The sequence below is a fragment of the Pristiophorus japonicus genome, chromosome 10, assembly GCF_044704955.1.
Source record: "Pristiophorus japonicus isolate sPriJap1 chromosome 10, sPriJap1.hap1, whole genome shotgun sequence".
In the NCBI taxonomy this organism is placed as follows: Eukaryota; Metazoa; Chordata; class Chondrichthyes; family Pristiophoridae; genus Pristiophorus; species Pristiophorus japonicus.
This window is the reverse complement of record NC_091986.1, coordinates 114,497,474-114,515,334: the sequence shown is the minus strand read 5'-3', so window position 1 is coordinate 114,515,334 and position 17,861 is coordinate 114,497,474. Positions and strand designations below refer to the sequence as shown.

At 45.3% G+C, this 17,861-nt stretch overlaps 1 protein-coding gene and 1 pseudogene across 3 annotated transcripts in view; both read left to right on the top strand.

Annotated features, from left to right (window-relative positions):
• tmem135 (transmembrane protein 135) overlaps positions 1-17,861 on the top strand; it is a 594,106-nt gene that overhangs the window by 131,672 nt on the left and 444,573 nt on the right. The window lies entirely within an intron of this gene.
• Positions 4,091-4,259, top strand: LOC139275470 (U2 spliceosomal RNA; annotated as a pseudogene).

Sequence of the window (17,861 nt, the reverse complement as noted above, 5' to 3'; positions counted from 1 at the left end):
AAGTTTTTCAGAAAGGACACATATGGCGTCTTAAGAAAAATCGTAGTTGGCCAAACTTGCATAAATAGCCAGAATTGGCGTGGGTGGCAGGTTACGCCCCCAATGCAGTAAAAAAAAACGTAGCCTAATAAAACTGCCCTAAGTGAATTACGCTGGCGCAGAAACTTTGGGGAAACTTGGAGATTTTAATTTACTCCACAAAAAAAACGGTGCACACCAAACGGTGCAGATAATTGGGGAAAATTGAGCCCATGAAGTGGGGAGGGGCTTGGGAGTCGGAGAAGGTAGGAGAGGGCAGTGGGGCATTGTAGACTCCCTCACTGCCGGGGGAAATTCTCCTGCGGAGGGAGTAAGTGTCAATGATAAGTTCACTGTGTGGGTGGTGGGAGATTGTCAACGACTAGAAAATTCAGTGAGTATTGGGTGGGTGTTGGCAATGATTGGAAAATTCATCAGCGGTGAGGGTTTGTCAGCCAGCTTGTGGGTTGGAAAGCAAACAGAGCTTGTTTGTTTGAATGGGCGGGAAGGGTAGGATGGAAACCAGGTGAGAACCTGTTGTTACCAGTCCTTGAGAGCAAGTGAGGGTGAAGTGTATGGATGGTTAAGGGTGAGACGAATGACAGCTGGAGTGCAAATGGTAGGACACCGAGGTTAAGCTAGTATTACAAAGGGGTCAAGGTAGAGCTAGCGATAGGACTGGAGGGTAATGTGAAGGGGGTTGGTATTATTGAGAAGACAATGGGGTAGGAGATGTAATAAAAGTGACGTAGGGGGCAGGTGGAACATGGGTGTTGGGGATAGTGAATTGAATGGAACTGCTGAGGGCTGGTGGCCACATTTTCCCCACAACCCCATCCTGTGATCCCAGACAGGTTATGATTTGTCTGTCTTTTCAGGTGCTGACTAGCAGGCTGTGTATTTCTAGCATTTGTAAATTTTCCTTTTTTATATTGATGGTAGTTTGTTCACATAACTTTCTGCAACTGATTTTTATATTAGTTCATTGAAATATTTTAATTGTGTTTTTTGAAAGTGGTGAGATGTCACTGAAAGTTGATGATGTGACTTTAATTTCGATTGAACATTTCCAGTAAGGTAATCTATGATAACCCAATAACAGGCTAATGGGGCAGTGAAGAAAAACAACGCTTCAGGTGGTTTCTTTTGGACTGTTTATATGGTTTAAGTTTTAACATGTAATTAGATGACGAGATGTTGAGAAACTACTTGGTTAATCTGTTGCAGGATATCTGGGACTGGGAGTCGGCTGTACAAAATTGGAATGGATCAAAAGACCTGTGTGTGTTACCATAGTTTATTTTATAAGCATAGGCGATCTCGCGAACGAGGATGACTTGCTTCCACATGAGTTCACAGATGTTTTAATGAAGGACCCGATGTTCCAGTCGTGAACTCCAATTGATGGGATGGAAGATGCCTGTGCGTGGATTTTTTTTAACGTTGCACATCAGCCACCACACGGGCTTGTCAGAGCTAGGCCTTTAGCCAGTGGCAAGGGTTGAACCAGGACGACTGGAGACCTGCTCTGCTGCATGGACCTAGTGGACACACACATCGCAGTGTGGGCTGGCCCGTGCTGCCTCTGGGCGCTCTGCTCTTCTGGGCCCCGTACCCTTATTCGCCGCACTTTCGCCCACAATGTTCCAGGGCCTGGCGCCCCAGCTCTGTTTATAGCCCCGACTTGCGGTGGTGTTCTCACACAGGTCGGGGCAGCCCATGTAAGCACATTGTACACAGAAAGCAATGCTGTTACAGGTTCAACCTCCCTTATCCGGACCCGGCCTGTTGCGGATAAAGGATCATGGGTGAGGGTGGGAGGGGTGGATTGCGGGGTCAGGCCAGTGATTGCGGGAGTCGGCAGCGAGGAAGGACTTCAATTTGTTCATGTCGGAGTTCTGTGCATGTGCCACCCGGTGGCTGGGAATGGTTCTGGATAAGGGAGGTTCAACCGGTATTACAATATTGTACAGTTCTGTGTGGACAGATATATTTTTACATGCAAATTACATGACTCTGTTGCCTTTAAACACAATGAGGAGAGGCAGCTTGCTGTGGGTGAATAAGTAATAAGTAATAACAATATAAGTCCTCAAGGTAAAAGGCATCATGTGACGGATGACATTGTATTGAGTGCCTATTGGCAGGGACTACACTGTACAGTGCAACGATGTTCTTAGTGTTCTCCTTATTGCCGATTTTCTATTCCCCTCACCTGAAGACTCTGACCCTTTGGAATACATTTCCATAGGTACCAGACATTCTTCAAGACCTTGTCCAAATAAGCATTTATTGGTATGTGAGTCTTGACGGTGAATACTGTCAGGATATTCGACCCTGGTGGAAATAACAGCTGATTCAATTCTAACTCAAGCCAGTGTCTGCACATCGGCTTTCCAACAGCATCATTTGTAAATTATCAAGCAGAATCACGTATGATTGTTCTCTTCCCTAACGCAATGATGCTGAGACCAATTGCATTACCCTATACCACCTTTTTTCTAACTCAGCACAGACTGGGCATCAAACCTGTGACCTTCCTGATCTATATTTATCAGCTACCCACTGGATAAATATACTGACGTTAGTGAGTCAGGCCAACATCCCCAGCATCGAAGCACTGACCACCCTCGACCAGCTCCGTTGGGTGTGCCACATGGTCCGAATGCCCAACATGAGACTCCCTAAGCAAGTACTCTACTCAGAACTCCTATACGGCAAGCAAGCCCCAGGTGGGCAGAGGAAACGCTTCAAGGATACCCTCAAAGCCTCCTTGATAAAGTGTGACATCCCCACTGTCACCTGTGAATCCCTGGCCCAAGACCGCCCAAAGTGAAGGAAGAGTATCCAGGAGGGCGCTGAGCACCTCTAGTCTTGTCGCTGAGAGCATGCAGAAAACAAGCGCAGGCAGTGGAAGGAGCGTGTGACAAACCAGGCTCCCCACCCATTCTTTCCTTCCACCACTGTCTGACCCACCTGTTCGAGTGTAATTCCCACATTGGACTGTACAGCCACCTGAGACCTCACTTTTGGAGTTGAAGCAAATCTTCCTTGATTTCGAGGGACTGTCTATGATGATGAAATTTACTGAACTAACAGGCAAGATGAGTTCTTCTAGGCTTAATGCAATTTTCAGAAAAGTAACATCTGCTTCGGTGCGACTAGTAGATTCGTTTTTTCATAGTTTTTATCAATATTGGGAATGGAAAACAAAGTGAGCTCAATGATTATTTTTTTAACTAATTCTATACAAAAAATGTTGGCTCAAAGCACTCGTCTAAATTAAAGGAAAGAAGCAAACTTCTGTTGAGTTGTGTTGCTAACATGATAACAAGCCCACATCAATTTTCAGTGCTACTGTAAACTGAATAATAACCCAAAAAAACGAACGTGCCTGCTGTTAGTTAGACTTTGCCCATGCCCATTCAATCTCATGATATTTTGTTCAAGTTGTTGGAAGTGCAAAATGGAAACCGTGCTGCGTCCTCTACAGGGCATCTGGAATCTGAGTGGTTAAGGCGATGCACAGTTGCTTGGCATGTTTAATCAGATTGAAAGATTGTGAAATTGAAGCACACAAGGTCTGAACAAGGAAGTGTAAGTTAGAATAGTGAATTCAATGTCAAATCAGAAAAAGGAAGAGCGAGGGAAAGAAAGTTTGGATCAAGAGAAAGGAAAGGGAAAAAGAAAAAGTACATTTTAAAAAAAAAAAAATGTAATTAAAAAAAAATCTCCAACAATTAAAACTTGAAGGAATGAGACTCCATGTAATTGTTAATTTTCAGTGGAAAGGTTGACTTGACGGTAATTAACACTGATACTTGATACTTGACTTGAATACCTATACTTGAAATGCATTGACTTAATTTTCTGTAGTGCGCTTAATTCATAGCTACATTTTAAGTACAGTAACTTCATGCCACTCAATGCATTTCAATTGGGAACCAGACAGTGAGACGCTGTTTTCATAAAGGTTACAGCAGAGCGACGCAACTCTGACAGCAATTTTTGGATAGCCATGTTTAACCATGCATCTGCCCTTCGCCTGAAGTTGCTATGGCATGTGTACTTAATCGCTTCTCGGCCTTTTGGCTAAGATCAAGTGTAGTATCTGTTCTTATCAGTTTAATATCCCCTATCTGGGGACCAAATATTAAATTGATTTTTGGAACAGGGGCTTGCTCCGTCCACTCCACGTATCGACCTGGTATTGCAGTGTTTCCAGGAACGGTGCAGCTTCCCCTCTCGGCCTTTTGGCTAAGATCAAGTGTAGTAGCGCAGTGATCTTTGGCACTGGAGTTGATCTGACAATGAACAAAAAAAAAGTGCACTTAAATAATGGTGGGCGCATTAACTTCGCTGTTATTTTGACAGCAATTTTTGGACCATTATCTTTTCAGATACATAACTTGATACTCAAGAGACATTGGAATAATGAGTTGTTGAAATGCTAAGTTACGTTTTTTCCCTGACCCCAGTGCCACACATTTGGAATCATTTAGCTGAGACATTTGCTTATATTTGATCTATGATGTGAAATTTCACAGCAGTCTGATTCAGTACTGTTTTAGACTCTAACTCTAGGACCTGGCTCTGTTTCCTTTGTGGCGAATGAGCTTTCTCTTATTTAAATATTGGTGTGATGAATTAATATTGTGTGGAGGATTAGCCAGGGTCCATGTAACTTATTCCAGAGTTCAGTACCTGCTTGTATAAGGCACTTGGGTAACAATTTATTTTCACTCCTCGTCACATCCCCCTCCTCCACCATCCCATTTACTAAGGTTTCTATTCTTGCTCCACAAGTCAGAAAGGTGGAGTGGTTTGGGAGACAGAATTCACCTCATTTGCCTTTAACATTGCTCTGTCATTGGTCGGTCATAAAGCTTTGGGGCAGAACAATTTCTGCCAGCTCGGACTCTTCTGACTGGTTTTTTATTCCAGATTGGTTGTTGTGAAACGCTGTATGCAGCAGCCTGGCTGAGAACTGTGGAAACCATGCATTGAGGGCAGACAGCTGAAGCTTGTTCACTCTTCCTCCTTAAGCTATGGGCAAACAGGGAATTAAAACATACATACTTTGGAAAAATATAAAGGAACGTGACCCTGCTGAAGAAATTATGAATTTTAATAGTTTGCTCATAACCAAAATCCTCTAGTCCTCTGTCCTGAACATTGTGCAACTGTCACCTGCTCTGACCGAGAAATCCAGCTTGTAACATTCAGGTTTTTGTTGCATTGTAATGACTTCATGATGGAAAGGTTTGCTGGTAAAAATATTTCCCACAAGGGACACATTTGAAGTAATTTATTACAACTATTTCATAATCCAGGACTTGAAATGAAATAGTTTATTTTTATAACATTCTTTGCTTATACCATGGATTCATTGAGGAGATTTTCTTTAAAGTTGGGGGAAGTAAGTTTTTCTGGCCTTGGAATTATGCTTTGTGGATATTAGTCTATGAGTAGAGGACGTTATGCAATTTCCTTGTCTGTGATTTTAATTCAATTAATGCAATTAATTTATTTCACACATTAAACGTGTGCTAATATTTCCATATCATAATTTCAAGGGCTTGCTGTTGAGTTTATCTTGTGGGTAAAGTTGTACTGGGGATGTTACTTTGTGGGATAAATGCAGCACACAACAATTTTTCTTGCCACACCTTTAAGCTGTACCTGTAAAGAATTGTATATCTTTATGGGCATCCATAATAGTTCGAATTTGAACTCTAACCATTTTTAAAATAAGTTGTTTAACATTTTTGCTTACAAACATTTCTTGGCCCGGATTTTGCAGTCAGTAGCGAAGGCTAGCTGTTCACCATGTTGACAGCACAAAGTTTTTGTGGGCTTTAGAGTGAAGACTTGCTATCATCTGGTGTCTGATCCAGTGCGGTGCCCTCTACAGGGGATCTGTGATGTCTCTGAGCAGAGCAAGAAACAGAGAGGCTCTTCAACCAATCAGATTGAAGAATCTCTCAGACAGAGTCTAAACGAGGAAGTATAAAGCAGGAATTATTAATTGATTTAAATCATACAAACAGCAAAATAAAGATTGGGAAAGCCTGGTGGGATTAAGAGAGGAAGAAAAAGTAAAAAAAAACATTATTTGTTTTACATCTCCAACACTAATTATCTTCTGAAAAAATGAGACTCCACTCTTGTAAAATTAAATTTTCAGGACCAGGGAGGTTGTTTGGCAGTAATTATCACTTATATCCATGTTAAAAATTCACTTACTGCTGAATGCACCAGCCCTAACTTTTTCTGGCATTTTTAATCGGTAACTGGTAAGTATCGCAACTTCACACCATTGCATTGCGTATCCTGTGGAGCATTATCTCTGACAGCAGAAACAACAACAACTTGTATTTCTATAGTGCCCTTAATGTAGTAAAACGTCCCGAGGTGCTTCACAGGAAGACAAAACAAATACATTTGACACCAAGCCACATGAAGAAATTACGGCAGAAAGAGGTAGGTTTTAAGGATCGTCTTAAAGGAGGAAAGAGAGGTCAAGAGACAGAGGTTTAGGGAGGGAGTTCCAGAGCTTGGGGCCTAGGCACCTGAAGGCACGGCCATCAATGGTTGAGCATTTATAATCAGGGATGCTCAAGAGGTCAGAATTTGAGGAGCGCAGACATCTCGGGTGGTTGTGAGCCTGAAAGAGATTACAGACATAGGGCTCGATTTTCCCCGGTGATTTGCGCCGTTTTTTTTTTTGGAGCAGCCTGCTCTTTTTGGCCTAAGTTGAAAAACCACAGTTTCCCCAATCAATTTGCACCAGTGTAACTCAGTTAGTTACGATTTTTTTAGGTCAGTTTTTTTTTTCAGCCAAAGGGAGCGTAACCAGCCACCTATGCCAATTCTGGCCATTTAGGGAAGTTTGGCCAGCTGAGAGTTACTCCAGTTCTGCTTAGGCCAGTGCATGTGGCCTCTCCGGAAAAACCTTCTGGAGAGTTAAGAAAATTGGCGCAGGTATGGAAATTGGTGCAGCAGATGTCCGGATAGACATAGAAAATAGGTGCAGGAGTCGGCCATTCGGCCCTTCGAGCCTGCACCACCATTCAATAAGATCATGGCTGATCATTTACCTCAGTACCCCTTTCTTGCATTCTCTCCATACCCCTTGATCCCTTTAGCCGTAAGGACCATATCTAACTCCCTCTTGAATATATCCAATGAACTGGCATCAACAACTCTCTGCGGTAGAGAATTCCACAGGTTAACAACTCTGAGTGAAGAAGTTTCTCCTCATCTCAGTCCTAAATGGCTTACCCCTTATCCTTAGACTGTGTCCCCTGGTTCTGGACTTCCCCAACATCGGGAACATTCTTCCTGCATCTAACCTGTCCAGTCCCGTCAGAATTTTATGTTTCTATGAGATCTCCTCTCAGCCTTGTCAACTTCAGTGAATACAGGCCCAGTCGATACAATATCTCCTCATATGTCAGTCCTGCCATCCCGGGAATCAGTCTGGTGAACCTTCGCTGCACTCCCTCAATAGCAAGAACGTCCTTCCTCAGATTAGGAGACCAAAACTGAACACAATATTCCAGATGAGGCCTCACCAAGGCCCTGTACAACTGCAGTAAGACCTCCCCGCTCCTATACTCAAATCCCCTAGTTATGAAGGCCAACATACCATTTGCCGCCTTCACCGCCTGCTGTACCTGCATGCCAACTTTCAACGACTGATGTACCATGACACCCAGGTCTCGTTGCACTTCTCCTTTTCCTAATCTGCCACCATTCAGATAATATTCTGCCTTCATGTTTTTGCCACCAAAGTGGATAACCTCACATTTATCCACATTATACTGCATCTGCCATGCATTTGCTCACTCACCTGACCTGTCCAAGTCACCCTGCAGTCTCTGAGCATCCTCCTCACAGCTCACACTGCCACCCAGCTTAGTGTCACCTGCAAACTTGGAGATATTACACTCAATTCCTTCATCTAATCATTGATGTATATTGTAAATAGCTGGGGTCCCAGCACTGAGCCCTGCGGCACCCCACTAGTCACTGCCTGCCATTCTGAAAAGGACCCGTTAATCCCAACTCTCTGCTTCCTGTCTGCCAACCAGTTCTCTAGCCACGTCAATACATCACCCCCAATACCATGTCCCTTAAGAGATTGGTGTGCAAAATTGTTTGGGACCTTGTCAAAAGCCTTTTGAAAGTCCAAATACACCACATCCACTGGTTCTCCCTTGTCCACTCTACCAGTTACATCCTCAAAATTTTTTAGAAGATTTGTCAAGCATGATTTCCCTTTCATAAACCCGTGCTGACTTGGACCGACCCTGTCACTGCTTTCCAAATGCGCTGCTATTTCATTTTTAATAATTGATTCCAACATTTTCCCCACTACTGATGTCAGGCTAACCGGTCTATAATTACACGTTTTCTCCCTCCTTTTTTAAAACGTGAGGTTACATTAGCTACCCTGCAGTCCATAGGAACTGATCCAAAGTCGATAGACTGTTGAAAAATGATCACCAATGCATCCACTATTTCGAGGGCCACTTCCTTAAGACTAAAAGAATTAAAAAATACATAGCAGCAACTTGCCTCTAACAGGTCCGGTCCGGTGAGGGCGAGAGGAATTTTGGCTGTCCTTAAGTTTAGGTTGGGTAGAATTTGGGAGGCCAACCAGGAGTGCGTTGGAGTTGTCAAGTCTAGAGGTAACAAAGGCATAGCTGAACAGAGGCGGGAACGGAGATGAGCTATGTTACGAAGGTGGAAATAGACGGTTTTAGTTATGCTGCGGATATGTGGCTGGAAGCTCATTTCAGGTTCAAATATGATACCTAGGTTGTGAACAGTCTGGTTTAGCCTCAGTCAGATGTAGGGAGAGGGATAGAGTCGGTGGCTAGGTAACGCAGTTTGTGGTGGGGTCCAAAGACGATGGCTTCGGTCTTCCCAATATTTAATTGGAGAAAATTTCTGCTCATCCAGTACTGGATGTTGGACAAGCAGTCTTGGCAATTTAGAGACCCTGAAGAGGTCGAGAGAAGTGGTGGTGAGGTAGAGCTGGGTGTCGTCAGTGTACATGTGGAAACTGACGGCATGTTTTCGGATAATGTCGCCAAGGGGCAGCATATAGATGAGAAATAGGAGGGGGCCAAGGATAGATCCTTGGGAACATTAGATGTAATGATGCGGGAGTGGGAAGAGAAGCCATTGCAAGTGATTCTCTGGCTATGATTAGATATGAATGGAACCAGGCGAGTGCAGTCCCACCCATCTGGACGGTGGTGGAGAGGCGCTGGAGGAGGATGGAGTGGTAAACCGTGTCAAAGGCTGCAGACAGGTTGAGAAGGATGAGGAGGGATAGTTTACCTTTGTTACAAAGGAAGTCATTTGTGACTTTGAGAGCTGTTTTTCTACTGGGGCAGGGGTGGAAACCAGATTGATGTGATTCATACATGGAGTTCTGGGAAAGATGGGCACGAACTTGGGAGGTGACAACACATTTAAGGACTTTGAAGAGGAATTGGAGGTCGGGCCGTAGCTTGCAAGCACAGTGGGGTCAAGGGTTGTTTTTTTGAAGAGTGGGGAACAGTACTTGTGGAGAGAGAACAGTTAACAATGTCAGCTAACATGGGAGCCAGAAAAGGAAGTTGGGTGGTCAGCAGTTTAGTGGGAATAGGGTCAAGGGAGCAGGAAGTGGGTCTCACGGACAAGATGAGCATGGAGAGGTTAAGAGGGGAGATGAGAGATATGCAAATTCAGGGCTAGCGCAGGGGGGAACCTCCGAGGAAGTTTGGCTCGGTGGGCTAGGGGAAGGAAGGGAACTGGCAGAGGCAGCTTATCGGATGGTGTCAATCTTTGAGACAAAGAAGTCCATGAGCTCCTTGCACTCGAGTGGTGGAGACGGGGGAGAGGGATTTAAGAAGATGGTAAGCAGTAGAGAATAGTAGCCAGGAGTTATCTTTGCATTCCAGAATGATCCTGGAATAATGAGATGTTTTGGCAGACAAGAGTAGGACCCGATAATGCTTTGTGATCCAGCCAGATCTGGCGACTTCCAGATTGCATGTGTGGATGCCGGTGGTATCATCTGATTTACTCTGTTATAATGGCGAGTGCTGTTAGCCTCGCTGTTAATATCTGCACAAAATCTGGACCACTAGGAAGGCATTGCTGTTATGTCTTGAATAAAGAATCTGACCAGATGCTGTAAGCGCAAAGTAATGTGTGACCGTAGTCCTTTGTTACTGGTCTCCAGAGTGCCTCTCCAGCCTGTGAGGCCTCCTTATGTACAGGTGCTCCCAAGGGATTGTGGGATCCCTTGGGACTCCAGGGGATGAGCCCTCTGGTGGTTAAACAAGGTATTTACAGGTCTACAAACATAACAAGACTCCGCCCCCCCCCCCCCCCCCAAAGTCAATAGTGTAGCTATTTACAATGTGAGTCGATCTGGGGCCTTCCTTTCTCTGGTTGATCGTCTCGGTGCAAATGCTGGTTTTGGTGAGTCGTTTGTTGGGCCCTCGCTGGGCTGCTGTGCAGCTGGCCTTGCAGGGCTGCTGGGTGTGGTGAGTCCTGCTGTAGGTGATGGGGGCTGCTGTAGGTGATGGGTTCTGCTTCGTGGTCAACCGCTGGGTTGGTTGCCACGTGTGTGTGTGTGTGTGTATGTGTTGGGGGGTCGAAAAAGGTAGAGTCTATTGTGGGTTGTTCTGGATAGTCCATGAATCTTAGTTTGGTTTGGTCCAAGTGTTTTCTGCAGGTGAGTCGATTTGAAAGTTTGACCAGAATCACCCTACTCCCCTCTTTGGCCACGACAGTGCTGGGAAGCCACTTGGGATCTTGTCCATAGTTCAACACAAATACAGGATCATTAATCTCAATTTCGCATGACACATTTGCGCGATCATGATATGTATTCTGTTGAAGCCGCCTGCTCTCAACCTTTTCGTGTAGATCAGGGTGGACTAACGAGAGCCTTGTTTTAAGTGCCCTTTTCATGAGCAGTTCAGTGGGGGGGAACCCGAGTGAGCGAGTGGGATCTTGTGCGGTAACTAAGCAGGACTCAGGATAGGCGAGTCTGCAGTGAGCCTTCAGTTACCCTCTTCAAGCTCTGCTTGATTGTTTGCACTGCTCGCTCTTCCTGACCATTGGACGCTGGTTTATACGGGGCAGATGTGACATGTTTGATCCCATTATGGGTCATGAACTTTTTGAACTCGGCACTGGTGAAGCACGGCCCATTGTCACTCAAGGACATCAGGCAGGCCGTGTGTGGCTAACATGGCCTGCAGGCTTTCAATGGTGGCAGCGGATGTGCTAGCCGACATTATCTCACATTTAATCCATTTGGAGTACGGATCTACAAACACAAGAAACATTTTTCCCCAAGAATGGGCCTGCATAGTCGACATGGACCCTGGACCACGGTTTGGAGGGCCAGGGACCAGGACCATAAACTTAGTGGCGCCTCCTTGGGTGCATTGCTTAACTGGGAACATATGTTACATTTGTGCACACAGGACTCTTAGTCTGCATCGATACTGGGCCACCACATGTGGGATCTGGCTATCGCTTTTATCATTACAATGCCTGGGTGGGTACTGTGGAGGTCACTAATGAAAGTGTCCCTACCCTTTTTTGGCACCACTACCCGATTACCCCATAGGAGGCCGTCTGCCTGTATGGACATTTCATCTCTGCGCCGTTGGTACAGCTTTATTTCTTCCTGCATCTCTAACGGGACACAAGACCAACTCCCATGGAGCACACAGTTTTTTTTTTTACTGAGGACAGTAAAGGGTCCTGGCTCGTCCAGGTTCTAATCTGTCGGGCGGTAACAGGTGATTGCTCACTCTCGAATGCTTCCATTACCATGATTAAATCTGCGGGCTGTGCCATCTCCACCCCTGTGGTGGGCAATGGCAGTCTACTGAGAGCATCGGCACAGTTTTTTGTGCCTGGCCTGTAGCGGATGGCGTAGTTGTATGTGGACAATGTGAGCGCCCATCTCTGGATGCAGGCCGATTCGTATTTATCCCCTTTCAGCAAAGAGGGCTGTAAGTGGCTTATGGTCGGTTTCCAATTCAAATTTGAGCCCAAACAGATATTGATGCATTTTCTTTATCCCATAAACACACGCTAACACTTCTTTTTCGATCATGCTGTAGGCTCTCTCAGCCTTAGACAGACTTCTGGATGCATAAGCAACCGGTTGCAATTTCCTAGATTCATTAGCTTGTTGAAATACACATCTGACGACGCATCACATGCTCGTACCAAATGCTTACATGGATCATACAACGCAAGCAATTTGTTTGAGCATAACAGTTTCCTAGCTTTCTCAAAGGCATTTTCTTGGCTTTTACCCCATACCCATTCATCTCCTTTTCGCAGTAAAGAGTGCAGGGGTTCTAACAATGTGTTAAGACCTGGTAAGAAGTTACCAAAGTAGTTCAGGAGTCCTAGGAACGACCGCAGCTCCGTCACGTTCTGTGGTCTCGTTGAGTTCTTGATTACCTCCGTCTTCGAATCGGTGGGCCTGATGCCATCCGCCGCGATTCTTCTCCCCAGGAACTCCACTTCAGGCGCCAAGAAAACACACTTCGAGCATTTTAACCTGAGCCCCACACGATTAAGCCGACTAAGATCCTCCTCCAGGTTCTGCAGGTGCTTGACGGTGTCCAGACCTGTAACCAAGATGTCGTCCTGGAAGGCCACCGTGCGCGGTACCAACTTCAGCAAGCTTGCCATGTTCCTCTGGAATATCGCCACAGCTGATCGAGTCCCAAACGGGCATCTGTTGTAAATGAAGAGACCTTTGTGCGTTTGATGCAGGTGAGGCCCTTCGATGATTCCTCCAGCTCCTGCGTCATGTAGACCGAGGTCAAGTCCAGCTTCGTGAACGTTTTTCCTCCGACCAGCGTCGCAAATAGGTCGTCTGCCTTTGGTAGCGGGTGTTGATCCTTTGTAATCACCACAGATTCTGACGGTGTCATCTTCCTTGAGCACTGGAACAATCGAACTGGCCCACTCGTTGAATTCGATCGGCGAAATGATGCCCTCGTTGTAGCCGGTTCAGCTCGATCTCCACCCCCTCTCATCATGTACGGTACCGCTCTCGCCTTGTGATGAATGGGTCGCGCCCCCGGAATCAAGTGGATCTGCACTTTTTCTCTTTGGAACTTCCCAATGCCTGGTTCGAACAGCGAGGGGAACTTGTTTAGGATCTGGGCGCATGAAGTGTCGTTGATGGACGAGAGGGCTTGGACGTCGTCCCAGTTCCAACGTATCTTTCCCAGCCAGCTCCTGCCAAACAGCGTGGGGTCATTGCCTGGTACCACCCAGAGTGGTAACTCGTGCACCGCTCCATTGTAGGAGACCTTTACGGTAGCACTGCCGATTACGGGAATCAGTTCCTTTGTGTACGTTCTCCGTTTAGTACGAATGGGAGTCAGGACTGGCCTTGAGGCCTTGCTGCACCACAATTTATCGAAAGTCTTTTTGCTCATTATGGACTGGCTCGTGCCCATGTCCAGCTCCATTGACACCAGGAGTCCATTTATTTCAACCTTCAGCATTATCTGCGGACACTTTGTGGTAAATGTGTGCACCCCATATACCTCTGCCTCCTCAGTCTGAGGCTCTGGTTCGTCGTGATCCACTGTGGATCTGTTGTCCTCTGCAACATGGTGGTTCGCAGGGTTTGCAGCTCGCCTGCACATATGTTGGAGGTGTCCCATTGTTCCACAGCCATTGCAAACGTATTCTTTGAAGCAGCAGGAATGGAAGCGATGATCCCCTCCGCAGCGCCAACAAGATGTTAATGGCCTTGCATTCATCACTCTTGATGAAGGACTCTGAGACATCTGCGGACGTGCAGCTGCAGGCATGTGAGTCCTTCCCTGTACATTACGATTTGAAAACAACGTTACTTTGTTCACAGTACTTGCAGCAGCACTCGTGTACTGACAGATTTGTTTGGTATTGTCACTGGTGGGCTAGTGCTGTGGCTTTACTCAAGGTTGGGGTCTCTACAGTCAAAAGTTTGAGAAGTATTACTTCATGGCGAATGCCAAGTACAAAGAAGTCCCTGAGCATGTGCTCCAAGTGTCCTTCAAATTCGCAATGTCCTGCAAGGCGCTTGAGCTCGGCGACCTAGTTCGCCACTTCCTGGCCTTCAGACCTCTTGTATGCAAAAAGGGCCACATTACAGCAAAATTCTAAAGGGGCAAAGTGTGTTAGAAAGACAAGCCTGAAGGCATGTGCCTCAATGTGAGGAGTATTCGGAATAAGGTGGATGAATTAACTGCGCAGATAGTAGTTAACGGGTATGATGTAATTGGCATCACGGAGACATGGCTCCAGGGTGACCAAGGCTGGGAACTCAACATCCAAGGGTATTAAGCATTTAGGAAGGATAGACAGAAAGGAAAAGGAGGCAGGGTGGCATTGCTGGTTAAAGAGGAAATTAATGCAATAGTAAGAAAGGACATTCGCTTGGATGATGTGGAATCAGTATGGGTGGAGCTGCGGAATACCAAGGGGCAGAAAACGCAAGTGGGAGTTGTGTACAGTCCTCCAAACAGTAGTAGTAAGGTTGGGGACAGCATCAAACAAGAAATAAGGGATGCATGCAATAAAGGTACAGCAGTTATCATGGGTGACTTTAATCTACATATTGATTGGGCTAACCAAACTGGTAGCAATGTGATGGAGGAGGATTTCCTGGAGTGTATTAGGGATGGTTTTCGAGACCAATATGTCGAGGAACCAACTAGAGAGCTAGCCATTCTAGACTGGGTGATGTGTAATGAGAAAGGACTAATTAGCAATCTTGTGCGAGACCCCTTGGGGAAGAGTGACCATAACATAGTAGAATTCTTTATTAGGATGGAGAGTGACACAGTTAATTTAGAAACTAGGGTCCTCAACTTAAGGAAAGGTAACTTCGATGGTTTGAGGCGTGGACTGGCAAATGATACTTAAAGGGTTGACGGTGGATAGGCAATGGCAAACATTTAAAGATCACATGAATGAACTTCAGCAATTGTACATCCCTGTCTGGAGTAAAAATATAACTGGGAAGGTAGTCAACTGTGGCTAACGAGAAATTAAGGTTAGTGTTAAATCCAAGGAAGAGGCATATACATTGGGCAGAAAAAGCAGCAAACCTGAGGACTGGGAAAAATTTAGAATTCAGCAGAGGAGGACAAAGGGTTTAATTAGAGTATGAGAGTAAGCTTGCAGGGAACATAAAAACTGACTGCAAAAACCTCTATAGATATGTGAAGAGAAAAAGATTAGTGAAGGCAAATGTAGGTCCCTTGCAGTCGGATTCAGGTGAATTTATAATGGGGAACAAAGAAATGGCAGACCAATTGAACAAATACTTTGGTTCTGTCTTCACGAAGGAAGACACAAATAACCGTCCGAAAGTACTAGGGGACCGAGGGTCTAGTGAGAAGGAGGAACTGAAAGATATCCTTATTCGGAGGGAAATTGATGGGATTGAAGGCCGATTAATCCCCGGGGCCTGATTGTCTGCATCCCAGAGTACCTAAGGAAGTGGCCCTAGAAATAGTGGATGCATTGGTGATCATTTTCCAACAGTCTATCGACTCTGGATCAGTTCCTATGGATTGGAGGGTAGCTAATGTAACAACACTTTTTAAAAAGGGAGGGAGAGAGAAAGTGGGTAATTATAGACCGGTTAGCCTGACATCAGTCGTGGGGAAAATGTTGGAATCAATTATTAAGGATGAAATAGCAGCGCATTTGAAAAGCAGTGACAGGATCGGTCCAAGTCAGCATGGATTTATGAAGGGGAAATCATGCTTGAGTAATCTTCTGGAATTTTTTTGAGGATATAATTTGCAGAATGGACAAGGGAGAACCAGTGGATGTGGTGTATTTGGACTTTCAAAAGGCTTTTGATAAGGTCTCACACAAGAGATTAGTGTGCAAAATCAAAGCACACTGTATTGGGGGTAATATACTGACGTGGATAGAGAATTGGTTGGCAGACAGGAAGCAGACAGTCGGGATAAACGGGTCCTTTTCAGAATGGCAGGCAGTGACTAGTGGAGTGCCGCGGGGCTCAGTGCTGGGACCCCAGCTGTTTACAAAATACATCAATGATTTGGATGAAGGAATTGAGTGTAATATCTCCAAGTTTGCAGATGACACTGAACTGGGTGGCGGTGTGAGCTGTGAGGGGGACGCGAAGAGGCTGCTGGGTGACTTGGACAGGTTAGGTGAGTGGGCAAATGCATGGCAGATGCAGTATAATGTGGATAAATGTGAGGTTATCCACTTTGGGGGGCAAAAACGCGAAGACAGAATATTATCTGAATGGTGGCAGATTAGGAAAAGGGGAGGTGCAATGAGACCTGGGTGTCATGGTTCATCAGTCGTTGAAAGTTGGGATACAGGAGCAGCAGGCGGTAAAGAAGGCAAATGGTATGTTGGCCTTCATAGTTAGGGGATTTGAGTATAGGAGCGGGGAGGTCTTACTGCAGTTGTACAGGGCATTGGTGAGGCCTTACCTGGAATATTGTGTTCAATTTTGGTCTCCTAATCTGGGGAAGGCGTTCTTGCTATTGAGGGAGTGCAGCAAATGTTCAGCGGACTGACATATGAGGAGAGACTGGATCAACTGGGCCTTTATACATTGGAGTTTAGAAGGATGATAGCGGATCTCATTGAAACATACAAGATTTTGATGGGACGGGACTGGTTAGATGCGTGTAGATTGTTCCCGATGTTGGGGAAGTCCAGAATCAGGGGACACAGTCTAAGGATAAGGGGTAGGCCATTTAGGACTGAGATGTGAAGAAACTTCTTCACTCAGAGTTGTTAACCTGTGGAATTCCCTGCCGCAGAGAGTTGTTGATGCCAGTTCATTGGATATATTAAAGAGGGAGTTAGATATGGCCCTTATAGCTAAGGGGATCAAAGGGTATGGAGAAAAAGCAGGAAAGGGGTACTGAGGGAATGATCAGCCATGATCTTATCGAATGGTGGTGCAAGCTCAAAGGGCTGAGTGGCCTACTGCACCTATTTTCGATGTGTAGAACCGGTACCTCGCCATCAGAACGCTTTCCTTCGGATTTAGATGCTCCCCGACCAGTGTGCACAAATCATCGTACGACTTCTCTGGGTTTCGCTGGAGCGAGCAGATTTTTCATGAGGCCATACGTTGGTGCCCCGCAAACGGTGAGGAGAATCGCCCTTCGTTTGGCAGCGTTCACTTCTCCGACCAGCTCGTTGGCCACGAAGTATTGGTTGAGTCGCTTCATGAAGGTTTCCCAATCATCTCCCTCCAAAAATTTCTCCAGGATGCCCACGTTTCTCTGCATTCTTGCGGTGGGTTCATTATCTGTATCTCGTCGCCAGTTGTTATGTCTTGAATAAAGAATCTGACCAGATGCTGTAAGCTCAAAGTAATGTGTGACCGTAGTTCTTTATTACAGGTCTCCAGAGTGCCTCTCCAGCCTGTGAGGCCTCCTTATGTACAGGTGTTCCCAAGGGATTGTGGGATCCCTTGGGACTCCAGGGGATGAGCTCTCTGGTGGTTAAACAAGATATTTACATAGATAACAACTGCAATATCATTTAACGCCATTATTAACTGTTAATACTCTGAAATAGATTTTAATATTTTAGATGTGGCACTCCCACAATCATTGAGCAAAAACATTTTCAAGATTACTTAAAAAAAAAATGCTGTGCTGCAATACACTGTTATACAATAATTTCTCTAATTTTGCATGTAAAAATATCATACCTATTTGTTTCCTTCAGTTTTGTAGAGTAAAAGAAAATCCATTTCATTGGATTAAAATAGTGAAAATCTAACTAAA